Below are 21,852 nucleotides of genomic sequence, written 5' to 3'. Positions count from 1 at the left end.
ACCCAACCCACAACCTGATTGGCCCATTTAAAAATGATCTGTTTCGACCTGTGACTCGATTGACCCGACCTAAACCGAACCCAACTGTTTTGCCACGTCTAACAATTTGAGAGTTGTTAAAACCCCACCATCACATGTGAAAAGAAATTGAGAGTTTGGACAGTTTGTCCCACTAAAATCATAACAATAATGAAAAAATTTACACTAGTTAAGACCCACTTGTTTATAATGTGGAATTGATAAATTTAACTACCAAACGCACCTTCAAAGAGAAATCCAGCAGATTAATATGATATAAACCACAGATATCCAATAAACCAAATAAAAAAGGCAACAAATAATATAATCATGAAATTTGGTTCCAAAGTGGAATACTAAAACGAGAATCTCTCAAATTGAACAATGCCATATATATAAAGAACAATTACTACACTCAACGACTTACTAAACCCCTTTGTAGGCTACACCCTTTATAAACCTCTACAAACACATCTTACGCAATAATCTCAGAAATTTGCTCGTATCGTCGTATCAAGTTACAAAAATAGATGACAATGAGAACTAATTACTAGTCCCAGAGTTTCGAAGGGCTTAGAGCAAGATTATTACTAAATAAAGATTATCAAGAACATATCTAATTATTTAACAATTTGCATCATCCTTTCTTCATATTTGACCTTATAAAGAATCCCCCAGGTATGTAACATAAAATGTTTTCATACAAGGCTTTAGAAATGGTGCAATCCATTGGCCTTCACTGGGTGAAGTGCAGTACCCGCTTGCCGCTTGTTTCAAAATGATACCTATTCTTTTTCCAATTCTTCTTACCAAAATATTTCTCATACAAGGCTTTAGAAATAGCTAGTGCATCTCCTTCAGCCGACACCGGATAAAGCTCTTGGCTTACTTGCCATTTGTTCGAAAACGAAATCCATTCTCTTTCTCCATTCCTCCATCTTGAAGTTTTCTTTTTCTCTCAAGCTTCTTAACAAATAATCAAATAGGTTGAAGCTCGAGGTAGATAGTAGCCTTCAAGTAATCCACTCCAGAATTTGTTTGCTGATTAGGGCCAAGCAAAAATGTTAATGTAACAAAATGATGAAGCATTACATTAGTAATATATGACGGTCTCTTCAGGGACATCCAATAAAAACCACTAAAAGTAGTAATATATGATGGAATATAAAGATTACCATAATCATGAAGTTTGCTCTGTATGATTCCTGTGTTATCAAACCACATTGTGACTTGCGTTCTTGCATTCCACTCATACTGAATGAGAGCATTGGAAAGTACATTGAATCAATCAAAATCATCTTATCTACCAAAGTGTTTCTAAAAAATGCTGGTATTACTAGAGATAAGACAGAACCACTTCTCTATTAGTCAAATAAAAGAAGCAAGAGAGACTGTTAGGTGCCTGAAGTTGGCAAAGATTTGTAATGCGCAGTAAAAATCATTGAACATGAGTGGTATAATTCTATTGTAGGAGCTTTGTGGGCAAGGGAAATCTATTGTGCAGGTAACTCATGCAAAGAGACAAGGATGCCTTTTACTTAACCAAATATCTAATCTTATTTAGATAGATCAGATATGGTAAAACAAAACTGTATAGAAGCCTAGAAGGTGCAAGTTGGTTCAACTGATAATGTCTCATGACACTGTATAAGAGATGGGAAGAGAGAGGGCTACCTCCCCAGTATAGCGCCTAGGCCCGACAATCCTCAGATTAAAAAAAAAAAAGAGAAAAAAGAAAAGAAAAAAGGAAAACGTATAGCTGACCTCCATACCTTGTGTAAGGTCTAAGGATCTTGTTGATTGTCAATATATATGAAGTTGAAACATGTTATTATTCCCAATTAAATTCAATTATGCTCTAGCTAAGTAATATGCCAATAAGGATATCTTTTCTCACCAGCTGCAACTCATGAGGATTCTTTGCCAACTTGTTTGCACTTTTGAGCCACGTTCCAAGTAAAAAATTGTCATCAGAAGCAAGAAGTATATCAATATCCTTTATGAGCTGAATAAATTTTTTGCTATGAAGATTTAAAGCTTTTGAATCCTTCTGTTGAAAAGCAGTCACAGCATCCAAATATACTTGGTTTGCTAGCTTTGACAGTACTTGCCGTGTTAAGTCCACCAAGTCATACCTGTCAAAATTCCATGGATAATTAAAATGGATTCTTTTCATTGCCTGATGATTATTTTCTTATGCTCTATCTAGGTCAAGAGTTGGCCTTTCAATTATCAGAGTCAACTAGAAAAATCCTGCGACAGTTCCTTTATTATGGATGCAACCTGGCATCAACATCTTACGATCACTGTTTGTAAAAGACAACATTACAATGCTGATTCTTAGATGCACATGACATTCAACATAACTTCTAACCATGTTAAATTCTAAGTGATTTCACATATGAAGGAATTTTCAGAAAACAAAAAGATATATTGATCAAAGACACAAAAACCACAAACCCAATGGTATCCATGTAATTGAATTGTGATATCCATTAATGTACATACTGAAGAGGGACCTGACTTTAGCATGAAGGAAGAGAAAATTAATTCATACATAACAATGAGGCATGCTCACTCACAGCTTAATTGTAAAGACCACATGGCATTATTCAGCACTGGAAGGGGCCCAATAGAATAAATAGCTTAATCTGCATAAAACCCCAATTATATATTTAGAGAGTTCTAGATTAGGCAGCTTGTGTTTGTGTAGTGGTTGCCTTCAAATTTGAGTGGTTTTTTAGAGGCTGCTTAAATTTGTGCAGATACACTTTACATAGATCCATACCTAAGTTTGAGAAACTCTGAGCAGTTTTTGTTGGGTCACTGATACCATAAAGGTTCACATATCAGATCCAATGTGCAAAGTGCTACTTAGTGACTTAGAATTTCAGGTTTAAGTAGTATTTATGCATCGTAGCTCATTTATTCTGCTCATCTCTTCACTCTTCAAAAATGGGGGAAAATGACACTATCACAAGTTGATAAAGGCAAGTTAAGATTAGTTACCACGTATTTTGTATCATAAGAATGTAGCATAATATAAAAAGAGTTGATCCAACTGAACCACATCACAAATATGGCATGTTATCAAGCTTTTATGACCAAATAAAATAAAACATATTGATTAGGGAATGGAAGCAGAAGGATCAATTCAAAAGAATTCACTTTATGCAGGATCGTCATGATCATGCCACGGAAAAAGAAGAAGAATATTGCAACTTATGGATATATAATCTTTTCCATTTTACCTATATGTAACACTTCCAGCAAAATTATTTCCAGCATCAATTAGAAGTCTTAAGGCTTTGATCACCTTCTGAGTAGAATACCATAAATGTGCCTGAGGCAAAGGATAGCTGGTATTTGATGGATCCCAATCCGGGAATTTGACTATGAAATCAGTGTTATGATCCTGCAATGAGTTAAAGGTCACGTAATAAGCGTTTAGTAGATGCTGTCCTAACTACAGGAGAAAGTAATCAACAGCTATCATAGCTGGTGACTGTAATTTATTAAGTTGGAATGTTGAATGATATCTATATTATAGCAAACGCTCATTTCATAAAAGTATACTTCAAAATGATCATGTTAAAAAAGATCATAGAATCACTAAAATCTTTAGCAGAAGAAAACCCAATACATTTACATAACCAAATAATACTTTAATTCTTGGTCCACACAGCAACATTAGCATCTTTTATTTATTTATTTTTATGTTTATAAGACACCATAAACATAAAAGCAATAAACCACCTACACAGAGAACTATAATAAGTCGTAGAGAAATTTTCACTAAAGAATCTTTCATGATGTTAAAACTTTAGAATATTTCCATAGGAAAAAGAATCAGCCTCAGATTACTCTTTATTTACAGTTCTCAAAGATACTTTTAAAATCATTTCTTCAAAGAAGTAGACAAGTGCTTTCTTGGTGCTCAATTATTTTGATAGGAATATTATTGAATATCTTCTGCAGCAACAAAAGGAACATCATATTTCTCGGTGCATGGTGAAATTTTTTGGTACAATTACAGTGAACTCACAAGCAAACATCATAGGGAATTCTTGCAAATCCTCTATTAGAATGAAAGTCATGTTAAAGCATTTGTGAGAAGAGAAAATTACTTCAGGGATAAGGCCTTAAGAGAAGAGAAGTAACTAGCAGCAATCAACAAAGTTTTGATTATTGCAAATAAAATTAAGCTGTGAATGATCACCACATAAAGGTCACCTTTCTATACTGGTATTCATCTCTTGACAAGAAATATTATATTGTTCATTCCACGATTTCAGAGAACAACGCTAAAATTTCTTCTTTCAAGGATTCATCACTATATTTCGGTCTATACGCTCTCAAAAGAAACTAAATATGGAATGGATATCCTTGACTAGAAGTTGTAAATTTAACAACCACCACTTTAACTTTGGAAAGAATAGAATGGCGAAAAAAATAAATGTGGCCCTAACTAATTTGTTGATGATCCATAGTCAACCCCAAAACTTTGGGACTATGGCTTGGTGGTTGTTGTTTGCAACACAAATTTGTTATGTTAAGAACCAAAAGATTAAAGAACATTATATTATGTTTCCCTTTCCAGTCATCTTTTTCAAATTATTCTTAATAGGGATAAAAATGACATTGAGATATCCTATCCAATAAATTTAATAAATAAAAAAAAAACATACTTCTATTACATCCGTACAATTGTAAATTGTGTGATAAAGAATTTCCCAAGCTGCCTCAACTTGATGAATTGCTTTGCCATAGCGTCTGTGGGAATAGGACTTCAACCACTCCTACAATAGTAATAATATTAAATTACAACCATACAGCATTAAAATGTCAGCAATCATGAACCATCAGCGAAGCATTTCTTCTTTTTTGATAAGTATTGTAGAAGCATTTTTTTCACTCATCCGAATCTAGCATGCATTTTTCATGTGCACATGTGTTTTTGAGTAATTAAAAATTAAAATTAAAAAAAAATGCCAAGTATCCACATAATCTAGCCCAATTATGTATACAAAAATAATTGTCAAAATAGTATAGGAGGTAAAACACATAAGTTAAATAAATCCTTATTCTATACCAGTTGATGGTAGGCTTGATAAAGATTTTTTTTCTTACCTCCTAACAACCTAAGCTTTAAGATTTATGTTTTACCAATATAGTAAGCTTCCTTAGTCCATTTGGTCTTGTTTACCAATTTTAGTTTCTCTCTTCTTGGTTATTTCTTTTGACTGCACGTGCAAGGCCCACAAATCAGTTGAGGGGTATTGGGTGGGCCTGCATGTGCAGGAGGGAGTAAGCATGTGGTATGAATAATTTACAATGTTGGGCCACTTCCTAACAACTTAAGCTTTTGGAATTGATGATGATCCAATATTAATCCTGCTATACATTCACAGTTTGACATAACCTGGAGGATAGATTACTTCGTTGTAAAAAGAGAGGAAATAACATTAGACTATTAGAGTAACATACAGAAAGAACCAATGGTGAAGCAAGATTAGGGGGACAGAAGAGCATAGAAACTTTTTTAATACGTGTGTGAATCTTAAAAAGTTTCTGCACCCTTCTATTCTAATTACTGAATAGTCCTTGCTAAAATAAGTATTGAATAGCAGTCCTGCCCAAAACAAGTAATTAAAAGAAGTTGAAAATCTATAATTACAAGAAGTTGAACTTTTTCACTCCGAAAGGCCATTTCAGACATCAACTCGTAAACAACTGGATTTTGCTCTATCCCTTCCATGTACATACCAACACCAACCTATTACAATAAGTTTTTAAGTCAACCTGCTCTAAAAAAGTCACAAAACTACAGTAACAAAAGAAACAAGTACCAATATTTATAATTTTCACAACCAGTGTTGTTTTCAGTGGATGTAAGTGCCGAATAAGAGTCTGTTTAGAATAGTTTATTTAGTTAAAATTAAAAACTTTTTGCTAAAAGTACTGTAGATAAAGCTAAAAGGTAGTTGAAATAGTATAGTGAGACTTATAAATAATATCAAAAAGTATAATGGGACCCATAAATAGTAGAAAAAAAAAATTAAATAGTAAAAAAAACTAGTTTTTTAAGCCAATACGAAATGCATACTAAGCAAGAAGATAGCAAACATTATTAGTTAGATACTCTACTGTATAAAATATGAATTAGCAATTGAACTGCTTTTCCAAATCTACTACAATGTTAGAAAGTCTAGATCAAAAAAAAAAAAAAAAAAATTTCCTGCTTTTTAGGCTTTCAAGTTATACATGCTAGGAACAATATTTGGATTTCACAATAGTAGAACATACCATGGTCGAATTTTTACTGACACGGGCATCAACTGGACCAGAGGAGATCGCATCGAAGATGCCATACATTTCAATATTTCCACCAAAGTTTTGCAACATACACCTGGAGCATATTAAGAGTACACATATTTACTATAAAATTAAATCTCCAGGGTGAGATCTCATGAAGATTAAACATCTACTTTGAGATTTAAATAACAGCTACCATGTTAAAGAGCTACTTACCAGACATAAGGAGTTCCATAAAAGTGAGATGAATTTTTCCATATTGGTTTGACATCAGCATATAAATCAAGAACTATCATTTTCCCAAATGGAACAGAATGTAAAAGTGCCTGCAGATATCACCAAGTTGAAAGTTAATGACCATAATTGAAGTTATAACATACACAAAACGTGTGTGGCAGCAGAAAACATTAGCAACCACCCCAATGCAAAAGGAATAGAAGTTATAGCACAATATCATTTTTCTCTGGGATCAGTAAGTGTAATGTAAAAATCGAAGAAGTTGAGCGACAAATATATTTCAGAAACTGAAGGAAAATAGCATCATCAGATCCCGTTTTCAAAACCACTTTATACAAAACCTGAAAGTTTTTGATAACTTCTCTTTGGGTACCTTTTCAACCTGTCCCCATAATTCTTTTAGAGGACAGCTGTTCTCCATCATTTTTTACTATAGTGCTGCCATACCAAAGCCGTGTCTTATTCCATGGAAGTGCTGTTGAACACTTCGAGTGTTCATCAGCATTATTTTTTACTGGTCTCTCAGGCCATTGTACTTAGGTTTTGTGTAATTAGAAACTAGAAACACCCTTGAAGAAGTTAAATACCATTCTTGGTATTAATCTTAAATGACAGAGTTTTGCAGGCCATTCTTTGGCATTATAGCCTCCTATATATACTTCTTAATCACAGTTATATCCCAAGTTCTTCAAACGGGGAACAATAGCATACTAGAGAATAAGATTATTAACTCTGATGATTTCAATCGTGGGGCATTTTTATCATTGAGATTTGAGACAAAGATTACAAATATACAATGAACCTCCAAAAAATGAATTTCCTAAGATTATTGGACTGCCAAGTGATTCTAAATTGGAAGCTACATCCATTCTGTCAAAGAATATAATTATGCAATGTGAGAAGCAGGGTCACAGTAGGAGTAATATGGATAGAGTTTGAACCTTCAGCATGAATGCATGAAGTCGCTGCTCTAAAGAAGCAAACAAACTGGCACTTGGCAGAGTAACAGTTTTTATATCCCCCAAAGAAGATGGGTCAGAACAGTAAACAAACTACCTCTTCAATTGCTTATTGAAGAGGAGGTAGTGCAACTGTGACGTGAAGGCCCATTTATAAAGCCCAAGTCAATTACTCAAGCTGCCATAAGGTCCATGATAATACATAAACCACTTCATGTGGCCATTCAACCTGGGTTCTCTGAACTTAAAAGCCCATTATCGCAAAGTGCAAAAGCTACAACATCAGATACCATATCCGTATCCAATCATCATCTCTAATCATAAAGTTATTCAAGCTATTAATATGTGAGAAATTTTCAATTTGCCTATGTTGTGTACTAAAATCTGAGGTGAATTTATAAATTACTCATAAAAGACCACCTGTTAGAAAACTTAGCTTCTACAATATATATATATATATATATACACACACACACACTATATACTACTATTTAAGGGGCTTTTTCTGTTTAGATTCCTCAATTTTGATGCCTAAAATATCCTCATCAGACCTACTTGCAAGCTTTCAACTAACAGGGATAAATTTGTAAATTAAAACTCCTCCACTTTAAGACCTACAAACTCACGTACATTTTGCCAGTTTCTATATCACTTTTTATCTCTCAGTTTCTATCTCTCATTCTTCTTCAAATTGAAGACATTCAGTTTAGCTCTACATTCTCCTTTCTTTTCTTTTTCTAAACAATTTAAATAGACACTATCAAAGACTTCATCAACTTTTCAAGTTCTATCTTTTACAAGTTCCTCTTTGTTTTCTATTCTTTTCCAAGTTCCTCTTTGTTTTCATTTCTTTTGTTTTGTTTATAATTAACTTTCTTTGTTTATCATAGTTTGAGGAGTACTTACCCGTGGGTGAAAGTGATTAGGGATTCAAGGGTGTTTGACAGTGGGTTATTACCCGTGGATGACTTTGAAATTTCAAAAGGATGGTTTGTGCTTGAACTAACTCCTTGAAAAAGAATATTGGTAAGGGTTCTTTCTTTTTGTTTTGGCCTAGAATTAAACACAAACTCTTTTTTGCCTTTTTTTTTTTTGGTTGAAATTTATGCTTTTTTTTTTTAGGGGATTACGTTGCTTGGTTTGCAGTGATAGATCATAAAACACAAATAGTGTTTCTTCGTTTCGTGTTTTGGATCCTTGCAATGGCTATGACTTTCTTCTTCAGTTCAAGAGCCGAAAACTCATTCCGTGGACCTCCTCCGACTTGAACTATATATAATGGTGAGAACTTTCATCACACTGTGATAAGCCTTTTTATATATAGTGATTCTGCATTGAACTGTATGGTTAGTCCCACATTGACAAGATGTGTAAATGGAAAAGTAATTTGGTTGAATAATGTTTCACAAAATTGAATTGAAAACTTGGTTAATGTAGCACGTATCAATATTACTTAAGATGTGAATTGTAAAATTTTCGTTTCTTAATTTACTGGGTTTTCTTTTTTAATACAAAAGGCTCGCCTTGGCTGGCACATAAATTGTAATCCTATTTTATAAATAGCGTGTCACATTGTGATCCATAAGAATAAAATTTTCCTACTATCCATTGATCATGATTAATCCAATCAATAAATATTTGCTACTTCAATTCATTGGATTTTCAATTTAAAACAAACATAAACTCTCTTTTTTTGTTTTATTAAAGTTTTTTTTTTTCTAACTCTTTTATCTCTTTCAGGTTGACGTATGCACAAATTTATTGGATTGCATTGAGGAGGCATTAGAATGGAATACGGAATATTAGATAAGTTCGGGTGACAGAATTTACAAGAATTATTGTGTGATTCAAACCTCACATAAAGTGGTTGTTATATAAGAAATTGTTGTAAAAAAAAATTCTTTTGTAAAATAAACTATATTTATCATTTGTATACTTCTATGTGAAATTCAATTTACATTTTTTTTTATAATTATTAATTTACTACTCCATAAAAAATGTTACGTACATTTTCTTAGTTTTAAAGGTAGTTTATATATTTGAAATTTAAACTCTTTTTCACTTTTGGTATGGATGTGTAGCAAGTAGCTAACTTTTAGGATTAAAACACTAAATTTTAGGATTAAGATTGAGCCTTTTACTGTAAAAGAAAAAAAAAAAAAAAAAGGTAGTTGCTAAATTTTAAATATAAGCTCTTTTTAAATTTTTGTTATGGATGTGTAGTACATGGCTAAATTTTAGGATTAAAACACTACATTTTAGGATTAAATACAACTTGATAACTATCATAAATAAAAGAACAACAACACCACTAAAAAGAAAAAAATGTGGATAACCAAAAAAAAATAAAATAAAATAAAACAAAAAAAATTTGAGTTTTTTATCATAAAAGAGAAAAAAAATGGCAGTTGTTAAATTTTAAATCTAAGCTCTTCTTAACTTTTTGGTATGGATGTGTAGTACATGGCTAAATTTTAGGATTAAAATACTACATTTTAAATAAAATCAAATTAAAAAAACAAAAAACAACACCTACAACAACACTCAAACAAAAACAAATGTGGATCTTTCATTTAACAATCTGACCAATTCCATGTCTCTAATGTAGTGAATTATTTTTCAATTTGACCTGATGTAAATGATGAAGTGCAGATTCGTCAGTTGTTGTAAGTGTGTCTAGATGGAGTCTAGTCCTCATCTGTGTCACTGGGAAAATGGTAAGGTAGCTCCCTTAAGGTGGTCACCGGTTCGGTGTCCGCCACAACGTCTTCGATGCCAAAGTCAATATAAGAAAGCTTTTAGGAAATAACAAAGTATCAGAATAACTAGTAGTGCTTCTAGGTGTGTCTATTTACCTTGTATTGGGCCTGTGAGGACTTTATATATGTTTCCACAGCACCTAGTCGTTGTGGTTGTTAATGTGGCTTTAATCTCTCCCTTGGTAACACCTCATGCTCAGTAATGTGTGCCTTAATGATGCATCTAACAGTTTGTACAGTTGGTTTTGTAACCGCTTGGGACATTATTGGCTACATTGAATGGCTTTGTTACTTTCGTTAGTGATATGGACATGGGGTTAGTTCGTCTCGGAGGACGGCCTCGTCGGTCTCGATGGGATCGTTCAGGAAGGTTGAGTTCGTCAATCCCATCAGTAAATATTTCAAGTTTCTACATTGATTTATCAACTTTTTCTTAATAGCTTTTGTAAATTTTTTCACTTTATAGAACATTATAAGATTTGCTCAGATGGTCTTTTTTTTTCCTCCCCCAAAAGGTTAATACTAAAGTAGCCTCTAAGCACGCACGTGAGTGCGTGCTTAGAGACTCTTCTATTTTTTGTGTAAAGGTTAATAGTGTTTACTAATCATAATTCAAATTTGCTATATTTTTCAATCACAAAAATGTTTAGGAGTGTAATGAGATTTATGCATTTGTGAGTGAAATAATTTTTTGGTATAAATATCATCCCACCCCTGGATATTTTTGTGATTGGAACATATAGTAATCACAAATTATAATAAATGCTCTAAATTAACCCTTACCCAAAAAATAGAGGAGCCTTTGAGCATGCGCGTGAGCTTGTGCTCAGAGTATAGTGTATATATATATGTATACATGTATGTATGTAGGGAATTAACACGAAATTCCCAAACCTGTGAGAAACAACATAGAGAAAAACACACGCCAAAGAAAAAAACAATCACACACAAGACAGTATTTACGTGGTTCGGCAATTTGCCTACGTCCACAGAGTTGTAGGGATTTCACTATTATCAGGGGAAAAAAAACCAAGTGCGGCAGTACAGTTTTTCTCTCTCTCAAAAACTACATCAAGAAACTCTAATCACCAAAGCAATGGTTTCTATATCCTCCACTCCATGGACTAAGCCTCAGAAAATCTCCCATTAAAAACCACGCAACATCATTTTGGGCCGGGTCGTCATCAGGATCAAACACAACTAGGCTCCACAAAACCCAACAATATATATATACACACATATTCTTTTCAAGATAACTCTTTTTAAGATAACAAACTATAGATTTCAATTGATTTTTCTATTTGACTGTTAGGAAAGATACACTATTGTAAGTGTAAAGTTGTTATTTACAACTATTTTGTGTTGGTTTTAATTTCGTGCCAAATTTGATTGTAATTTTGTTTAATCATGTTTACCTTGTATTTTATGTGGGATTTTATTGTATGGGGTGTGCGTGATAGAGAGTGTGAAGACTCAAACTCCTATTGAAGACAAAGTGGATTTCGCAAGAAGATTCACGAGAAGCCTTCCTGCGAAGTGAGTCACGTGCAGAGCACATAACTGGAATGCGAAGAGTCATGACAGTTGGTTTTCGCGACTAATTCGCGGGTAAGGCCTTCCCGCGAAATACCCGTGAAACTTTCTATTTTGCTATTTTGGCATATCTACTCCACCATATCTTCACCTATATTCTCATTACCCACATATTGTAAGGAGTGCTTTTAGAGAGAAGACCCTAGATATTACCCTTGAGAGTTAGAGATTGTCATACTCATAATTCTCTACACAATCCTTTGTGGTTTTCCTCAACTCCTATCTTTTCATATCCATATCCTTGAAAGGTTGATAGCCAAAACACTTACCACAGCCATTCTGAGTGTAAAGTGAGGTTTTGGTGCTGTTGGGAAGCATTGGAAGGAGTCAATCGTTTGGTGGATGCAATCGGGCTGAATTGCGTGATCCAGAGAGCTAGAGAAGACAATACTTCGTCAAGGCAGTTGGTAGCAAGAGCTTGGAGGGCTCAAGTACATTGGGTAGACTAGGCTTAGAGGGTCTTTTGTTATTCGTGTACTCCAACTTATTCTATAGTGGATCGATTTACCGCTTGGAGGGCAGCGAAGAGGCTTTTCATTGAGTTCTTCGATTTCCTCTTCAATAACATGTCTCGATGTTATCTTGTGTTTGCATCATTCTTCCCTACCCTTTTAGTTTTCATTTTATTGTCGATATTTGACGAATATGGCTTAGAGTAGTTTTATTGTTTGTTCACTCGCATTTACTCTTATTCCGCACTTAGTCAAGTTAGAGTAAAATCAACAGAGCCGTAATTTTAATTTGGGATCTAAACAAACTCTTGTATTTTCACACAAATTCGTGCTTTCAGTAAGGGGACTCTAGAATTGCGTATTCAAAATTTATGTGGCTCTATTAATTTATGTGAGGCTTCAATCTCACCCAAATAACAAGCAATAAAACAAGACAATTTATGTTCAGCTTTCAAGTTTATTCTTTTTATAAAATAAAAAAAAAATGCTTAGCTTTCTGGTAACCACAAATTCATTCTATTAACTCAACATCATAAAATAACTTCAATTTAGTTATATGGATAGGGTTTATCATTTTTCATGTTTCAAATAATCAAGCTAACATCAATAGCACTACTACAATTGATCATTTAATTCAGCCATACCCTCTATATCATTAAATTATTAATATTTTCTCTCATTTTTTTAGTTTTTAAAAATTAAACATTTAATGTTTTAATTAAATACAAATAAATAAAAATTTCCTTATAAAATCGTACTCAATTTTTTTAACATTTACACTTTCTCCAATATTTCTCATTCCTTTCATATCACTCTTCATCTTTCCCTTTATCTTCATTTATTTTGTTTTTTCTTCTTCTTATCCTCCTATTATAAAATTTTCATTATCTTTTCTATCCTATATTTCTATACATAATTTTCCCTCTTAAAAAAGGTTATTTCTCTCTCTCAATTTTTTAGTGGATTTTTATTTTTATTTTTCTTGCATCTCTACTTTAGGTTATTAATTTTTTGTATTTTTAAGAACTCTACTTTGAGTTGATGCAATTTAGTTTTGTATTTTAAGTTTTTTTTCTTTTTTCTTTTTTATTCTCTTTGATTTTTAAATGTTATCCTATTGCATTATAAAGAATATAATATTATTCTATTATATAGCATGATTTGGACTATTTTATCATATAAGAATTTTACACAGGTTACATAGACAATAGTAAAACAATAATAATAATAACAATATATATATATATATATATATATATATATATATATATATATATATATATATTTATAAGATAACTCTAACAAAATTATCACGCTTAACGCGCGGGTCTGCGACTAGCTACTTTAATTTATAAAATTGTGATTTTTGAAAGAAAAAAAAGAACTAATTGAGAGGCCCCTCAATCATTAAGTGGAACATAAAAAATGAGACACAAATTTTTTAATGCTTTTGGAAACTATTGTACAATTAATAAAACATAAAAGGTATCGATTGAACTAAGATCAAGAAACTCCAAATTAAGGACATACAAAATAATTTAAAATAACATTAGAATTTTCTTTTCTTTTCTTTTCTTTTCTTTTTTAATTTTTTGCAATATCAAGAAACTCTAAATCAACTAAAGATCAAACAGTGAGAATTTTCTTCTTTAGTTTAGTATATTTATTTTGGGGATTTAATTTTATATGTGCCTTTTTAGGGATTTAATGGTTCAGAGAAAGAGATGATTTTGGCAACTAAAAGTTGGAATCAAGCCGACTGGAAATAAAGCTTCTTAGAAGAAGTAAAAAAATGGTACAAAGCGTAAATCACAACTCTTATTGATGACCAAGATTTACAATAGGCAATTTTGTTAGACGTGCTTTATGCTACTAGCTCTTAGGATCAAAACTACATAACTGCGGATTTCGTATTCTCTTGAACATGACTAAAATATTGTTTGCTAAAAATGCCTGGGCCAAAATGACAATCATGAGACAAGTTGCACATTAAGTACAATAATCACTTATCTAAAAAATAATAAGTATTTAATTAATAATCACATTACCATTATTTGCCACTGCTGTAGAGAAACACTATTTTGTAGCATAATCAAAGTCTCAAGCTTCCCTTTCTATATTATATAACACTATTTTTAACCACGATGATTAAAATTGAGTGATTGATTGCATTTGTAGCATTATATAGCAATGTCTTAGACGTCCAAATTCCAATGGTTTGTAGGAGAATGCAAAGTAACATGAAAAAAAAATGAAAAACAAAGGAAAACGAGAGCAACCAACAATTTTTTACGTGGAAAACTCTCTGTGAAAAGGAACACAGAGAGAAAAACCACGGGCTAAAGCCAGTCTTCTTGTGCACTATTTTCTTAAGTTATGTCTTAATACAAGTTTTCCTTCCTCTTATATAAAGGGAAGGCGAAGAGTGTACACCACATCAGATAAAATTCTATTGGCCAAGGCCATTGTTACATGCGAACGAGACATTTTGCTCCCTTAATGTCCTCTCTCCTCTGCCTACATGGTACTACAATGCTATGTAGACAAGGCACACCTACTGTTACGCCTGAAAAGCTGAGATGTTGTTTCAGGTTTAGCTCTGCACTTGGTTGTGTGAGGGTGCCTTTGCAGAGTGTACTAGGAGTTTTTCTTTTGTTGAACACATGCAAGACTCTATGAGATCTAATCTCTGGTTATTCCTCATTAGCTTTTAGATTAATAACTAGGCATCTAGTTTGCCTCTCTTATAGAATTGAAGTGCAGGAACATTGATAGTAGACGAATTTCCATTAAGCTAGTAACAGATTTGTCTGCATCCGATTGCACCACTAGGCGATAGCAATTAATTTCATATCCGCTTGACATGGGACCTAAATGTTTGTGAAATGCCTGGATCTGAAATTCAACCATGAGACAAGTTACATGTTATATAGGTTCAATCATTTAAAAAGTACTTGATAGAGTTGTTTCTAATTAATTTCTACCTTACTATTATTTGAACTTTGCAGCAGAAAACACTGGCCCTTCTCAGTTTGTCGAGTGGCAAATTCACAATCAAAATCTCAAGCTCTCCTTTCTCTCTGATAATTTTATTTTGATCATCTTCAAATATTGGACAGGTCATGACAGTTGTAGCCTACTTCACCATCACTTGGTTCAGTACATCTTGATTTATTCGTTTAGATTCAGCTTTGAGAGTATTTATAGCCTTGTTTAAAGTAGTATCTTGGACATCTAGTGGCTACCCATTTCTTCTACCTGCAGGATAATTGGAATACTCATAGTATTACCATGATATGGTAGTCCTGCATTTTGTTTGATAGAAACTAAATGAAGCAGTATGGTCCAATGAGTATGTAAGACTCACAAGAAAATGCTAAACTCCTAAAAAAAAAAATTATAATCCTACATTTATCAATTGTAGAGAGGAACAAGATTGAAGTAATAATGCCTCCACTTTTGCTTTATCCATTGAAAGCTATTTAATGTTATTTTACTCTAAAGTAGCTCAATTGACTTAGTAACTTGGATCATTAAGAACTATCGAATGATAAGTTTAGGAGAATATTTTACTGGACTAACCAATCGGAAGCTACTAACAAACCTTTGCGCACTTGTAACTTTGATGCAGCTTTGCTTTCCACCTCATTTGCATTTCCTTCTTCCTCATATGCAGTGTTGGCATGGATGTGTCATTGAACAGAAATTATTCTTGACTGACAAGACCAATCTACCAACACATCCACTTCAATTTAACCTTTCAATTTTCAATTCCATCATGTGACCTGATTTAGGATCAAAAGATCTTTGAAATATTGTGTCACTATGCATTCCCCATTTCCACTGTTTCCAATAATTGTGACTTTCTGAAGGAAGAGAGTGACAACAATTGTTTTTTTTTTTTTTTTTTTCAATTATGTCTTGATCATTTAAAAAAAAGATCTAGCACTGCTTTGGTACTAAAGCTTTATAGAAGTAAAAAGGTGGTAAAACACAACTTAAAAATAAAATTTAACTTTGCCAAAATGAATTGCAAAGCTGAGGCCTTGGAAAACCTGAATATCCAGCCTAGTTGGATATCTAAAGCTTACATGATGAAGCTCATCCTGTACTTATTACTTAGGTCAATGTTTAACTGAATCTGTCATTGCTAATAAGGAAGCATCAAAAGCTTTGTGTTTTGCTACTTAGGTCTATGTTTTCAGACAAGGTCAAATAGTAATGCTGAAAGTATTAACATTTTCTTTTGAACTTTTAGTCAATTGGCTGACAAGACCAAATTTCCCCAACTCCATTTAATTTGAAAATTTTTGAGATTCATATTATCCATAAGAGCTTTTCCCACTTGAAGATCATTGTATCAATTTGGAGAACTGACATTTGTTGGCTTCCCACTTTTGATTTGTCCAACCAAAGCTCAAGTTTTGCCAGCTGGGATATACAATTAGAATCAATTAAATATATTTGCTGATTCAATAAAGTTAATTGATTGAAATAAACATAATTAACTTCTGTATCTACATTTAGGTCATCTAATATCTTTCCTATTGCGTCATAAGCATCAATGTCTGACTTCCTCTTTAATGGTTTCATACATCTTAAAGTCTATAGTTTCATCTAGAAGAAAATGAACTTATATAGGAAGCTGCCAGGCCAGAGACCTGAAACATCCATGTGGTAAGAAAAAGAGGAAAAAAGGCATAATACTTGCACACATACATTCATATGTTGTGCATGCACACATCTTCATTAAGGAACTTAAGCCACTAAAGTATCAGGTACTTCTTTTTTAATTTTTTTCTATTTTTGCATGTGTGACCGTGGAACCAACCTAGTTGGAAGAATAGGCATAATCAGATATAATAAAAATCAGCAATACTTGTAACAAAAAACAACAGTGAAGTTGTGCAATTATAATTGAGAAATTTATAGAGGACTCAGTTTAAAATGATATGAATGAACTTGTAGAAGTATTAGGAGTTTTAGATCCTTATGGTCTTAGTTTCTATGTCTAGGATTTGAACAGTCATTTTGATTCATATAATGAATGAAGCTTGCCCATTAATACCTGGCATTTTCCTGATAAGTGAGAGAAAGAGATATAAAATGATGTTTTGTTGACTAAAAGAAAATGAACTCATCATTACAAGGGAGTATTCACTATAGTTTCTTGTTCCCACGGATAAACAATTTAAGACTTTCTTATTTCAATTTTTTTCTCTACTTTTTCCTCCTACTTTTTTTCCTGTAACCAAATGGAGAATAAATTTAAATAATCCATCACTAAATTTTTTTTTTTTGTCTAACTTGAAATGTCAAAATAGTGCATTAATCCAATCTAAATGAGGCTTATTGGGGTGTCCAGTGAAAAGGGGATGATTACCCAAATACCTCATTAGGGGGCATCTCTTCGAGCTTTGCCTCTTTCCTTGGTAACCTCAATGAGGCTCAAAACTAGATTCGGTTTAGAACTCAATCATTGGACTTCGTTGCTGAATAAGATTTTTTTGGAAGGGAGAGGGTCTAGAGTTAAGGGGATGATCTCGATGCACGATTGAAGTAGAAGCACATGGGGAAATTGAATCTAGAAGCCAAAATTTAAAATCAAGATAGAAATGAATTAGGATGACATAGGAGCAATTCAGTCCTTTCCAGCAATAATGTGATAGGAGCATTTCTTTCACAAAAACCTATAGATCCTCCCCTTACCTGTGTACTGCCATTTGAACTCTAAGTGCATTTTGATCTTTGAGATCATTACAAGCCCACTGTTTAAGATGCTGATTCCAGGAGTACTTTACGCTATTGTTGCCAGCTTTGAATTTCCAACCATATTATCATTATACCTTTGAAAAGATCAACAAAGTAAGCCAAATATGTTACCTCGTTGGCAAACTTTTGAATAAAAACTCAAGTAACCATTTTTTTTCTTTATTAAGTAAAAGGAAATTGTCAAAGTCAAAAAATAAGTACTAATACATTTTACATATTATTTCATCTCCTATAAATGCGGAAAGCACATATTATGATAATGAAAGTAGTGAGACACAATTTCCAGCTTGTCATCTTACTGCATGTTGCAGGAGAATCCTTAGAACATTGAAAAGAAAGAATAGCATTGACATTTTAATTTTTTTATTAACATAATAAAAAAGATTGCTATATATCTTTTTATGAAGGATCTAGGTTACTGATTAACATACATACCTAAAGAAGTCATAGTGGCAGTAAATTCTGAATCTGGTTCTCATTAATTCAGTACCACTATCAAATAAAAGGGAGTAGGTTTATGCCACTTCTTGTTTGACTCTGCCATCTTAGTAACAACTTGAGTCAGTCAACAATACTTGATCTCTTTAAAGAAGTGAGGTTATCTTAATCAAGCATATTGCAAAATCCCCCCTGATTTCCCCAATCATCTCCTAAATTGCTACTTGTCTCTACATTTCCCTCTGATAATCAAAGAACAAAGTGAATAAACTTGAAAACAGCTCAAAACTTTCCAATAAACATACTGAATTTACCACAATAATGTCCATATAGGTCAATATGATCTAAATTTGAAGAGGTAGTGCAACTGTGACGTGAAGGCCCATTTATAAAGCCCAAGCTGCCTAAGCCCATGGCAATACCTAAACCTCTCTATGTATCCATTCGTCCTAAGCCCATTGTATATATAATCTGTCCAAAAAATATCGCAAAAGGCAAAAAAAATGTTGTTAACATTGACTAGGTAAATTTTTTTTTTTAATGATTTTTTATTAAAAAAAAAAAAAACACATACTAATCATTGGATTTAATAAAATACAGGAAAAAAAATAATAAGACAAAGTATGAATGATTTAAATTATTGAAGAAATAAGATACTTATTAATACTTACAATTCGTTTCTAGTGTTACTTACAAAAGGTTCATCCATCTTGAATGACCTAAAAAGGAACTAGATATAAGTAAATCCGTCACTTATATTAGAAAAAAAAAATACATTTTTCTTTTATGGAAATAAAAACACATTTGAGTTTATGTATGTAAGGTGACGAATTTGGGGTTCAGGCCCAACAGGTGGGAGATTCTGGCCCAAAAGTCCCTCAACAATGAATTTGTAGAGAGCAGGTTATAGAATTAGGTCTTTGACAGGAGAAACGAAGCTACGACCAAGCCATGCAACCAGTTGGACGTAGGGATATTCCTTCGAGCTTTTGGAGTAACGGTCCCTGAGGCTGTTCCTGCTACTTCTCTCTTTTCTCCTTCTTTATCCTTTCTTCTTTCTGCTTGCGATCCCTTTTCCATGGGGGTCTCCTTCCCTTATATAGCACCCTTCCTGAGATCATGTCCCTACACTTGTCAGTCATCCGATCCTCCACTCGAGTGCCTGTCCCATAGGTCATCCTCCCTCCTTTCTGTGAGTTGCACTGGCCAAGGTCATTCTGCGTTCCTGTCCCTTCCACATTAATGCGGCTGGAAAAGTAGTTCCTTGGCATTTAATGCGGCAGTTGTGATTGTCCCCTCCTCCTTCCTGAGTGTCACGCATTGTTTCTTCGTATTGGGCGACCTTTCGCTAAGTATGGGGTGCAAATTGGATGCTTACTGGGTGAGTCCGAGGAGGTGTTCCTCCTCGGACGCCCCTTAGCAGGCCCGGCCCATCATGATTGAGACGGGATATCCTACGCCCATGCCTTTTCTTCTTTATCGCGGCTGGGCTTGGTACATGAGTTACGGCCCAACATCAACTGACAGACTTTACCCACCACAATAGCCCCTCAAAATGCCGGCCTTTTTTGAGTCCGAGGAGAAAAGGCGGGATTTTGATACCCACTAGACGGCTCGTGGCGAACCACTGCTTCACACGTGGAAGGGGGAAGGCACGCCTTTACGTGCTTCATTAATGCGGTGGGCAGTTGGTGACTCAGGGGGAAGTAACCGCAGCTTTTGGGGTTTTACACTCGCTCAATCCAACGGTTGGAGGCAGGATCTACGGTGGACAGCGTCTCGCATGCCTTAGACGCGAGCGCGTCTGTTCGACTTCTACCGAGTATAATAGGTCTTGAGGGCGTTCGTCTCTCATTTTTGACGAGTTTTCCAATATTCAGAACTTCTCAGAACCTATTCCTTCAGTCTGTTCTTGCTTCCGCTGCTATTCTCTTGAAGACTCCTTCGAACCTCTTACCCGTAAGTTCGCGCTTCTTCTCCATTATTCTTCATTAATCATACTGCCTTCAAGTTGTTTTTAGGATTAGAGGGGATGGGTAGGCTTGAGAAACTGGTAGATTCTCCGGCCGGTATGGCGGGCTTCAGGGCGAAGTATCGTATCCCACCGGAGGTAGGGTTAGAGTACTGTCATCTGGAGGACATTTTGATGAAACGGAGAACAGAAGAAGTCGCAATTCCAATGATAGCCTTCGTGGAAGGAGGAATGACTATTCCGATGGGGAGAATAACTAGGGACTATCTGCGTGGTCATAGGTTGGCCCCCCATCAATGCACCGCTAATGTATTCCGGATCGTGGGGTGTGTCGAAACCCTGAACGATCAGATGAACCTCGGCCTCTCATGGCACGACGTGGTTCATCTTTACGAATGCCATAAGCTCGGCGACACATACTATCTAAAGTCTAGGGTTGACGCAGTGAGGTTGATATCTTGCCTTTCGAAGTCTAGCAAAGGCCTGAAGGACGACCATTTGATCGTCTCCGGGCCATGGTCTGACGGCCCTCACTGTCCGACTAGGGAGGGAAAACCAGGTGGGGTGTCGTAGAATTAGATGTCGTGGGGAGGATTCTGGTTTCAAGCTCCTCCACCCCTTTTTCTTTTACTTGCTTTAGATTTGTTGGTTTGATTGCATGTCTCCTCGGACTAACATAAATCGTTTGACGGCCTTTGCAGACAAGAAGCGAACCACTCCTCGGCTGAGCCTAGTCAATGTCCCGGCTCTAAATTACCTCCTGAGGTCCGAGATTTTTGTTAGCAGGGACGGACAACTACGGTCGGCTCCTTTAATTTTGGATTATACTCCGCTCACTCGAGCCCAGGTAGAAGCCGGACAAGCTATAAGGGCCGGTAGTCCGAGATTAGCACGGATTGACGTGTCCATACCAGGGTTCCTTGCTGATACAGACTTGCCTCCAATTCAGTTACCCCCCCAACACGCTTTTCCCCCAGTAGTTATCCCGGAGGTGGAGTCCGGCTCTTCGCATTCATCCTTAGAGGATCAGATAGACCGGTTCCAATTTTCTGAGGAAGGGGAGGCCTCGGTCAGAGTAGTAGAGATCTCCGACTCTGACGCTGATTTGGACCGTGCCTCAGCGGCTCCTGGTACTGGTTTGGTCATAGCACAGCCTGATCTTAGCGAGGATACCGAGGAAGAAGAAGGAATGGACCTCCAGCCGAGGACTGGCCTCAGGGGTCTCTTATCCAACAGGTCCAAAGGGCAGACCTCTAAGGAGACCTCAAAAGGACAGGTCGTCTCCAAAGCCCCCGTTCTTCCTCCCCCTCCCTCGTCGGGCGCGGCGCTGAAGCCTA

At 34.8% G+C, this 21,852-nt stretch overlaps 1 protein-coding gene and 1 pseudogene across 1 annotated transcript in view; both read right to left on the bottom strand.

Annotated features, from left to right (window-relative positions):
• The window catches only part of LOC126723860 (putative disease resistance protein RGA1), a 120,997-nt gene that overhangs the window by 83,935 nt on the left and 15,210 nt on the right, over positions 1 to 21,852 (bottom strand). The window contains exons 9-13 of the mRNA XM_050427819.1: positions 19,215 to 19,262; positions 18,541 to 19,014; positions 18,043 to 18,179; positions 17,725 to 17,917; positions 15,204 to 16,764 (exon numbers count right to left, since the gene is read on the bottom strand). The gene's annotated coding sequence lies outside the window, so the exon portion shown is untranslated. The remainder of the gene's footprint in view (positions 1 to 15,203; positions 16,765 to 17,724; positions 17,918 to 18,042; positions 18,180 to 18,540; positions 19,015 to 19,214; positions 19,263 to 21,852) is intronic.
• On the bottom strand, positions 355 to 6,938 carry LOC126723863 (alpha-N-acetylglucosaminidase-like; annotated as a pseudogene).

This window comes from Quercus robur, chromosome 4, assembly GCF_932294415.1.
Source record: "Quercus robur chromosome 4, dhQueRobu3.1, whole genome shotgun sequence".
NCBI classification, from domain to species: Eukaryota; Viridiplantae; Streptophyta; class Magnoliopsida; order Fagales; family Fagaceae; genus Quercus; species Quercus robur.
This window is presented reverse-complemented; position numbering and strand designations above follow the sequence as displayed.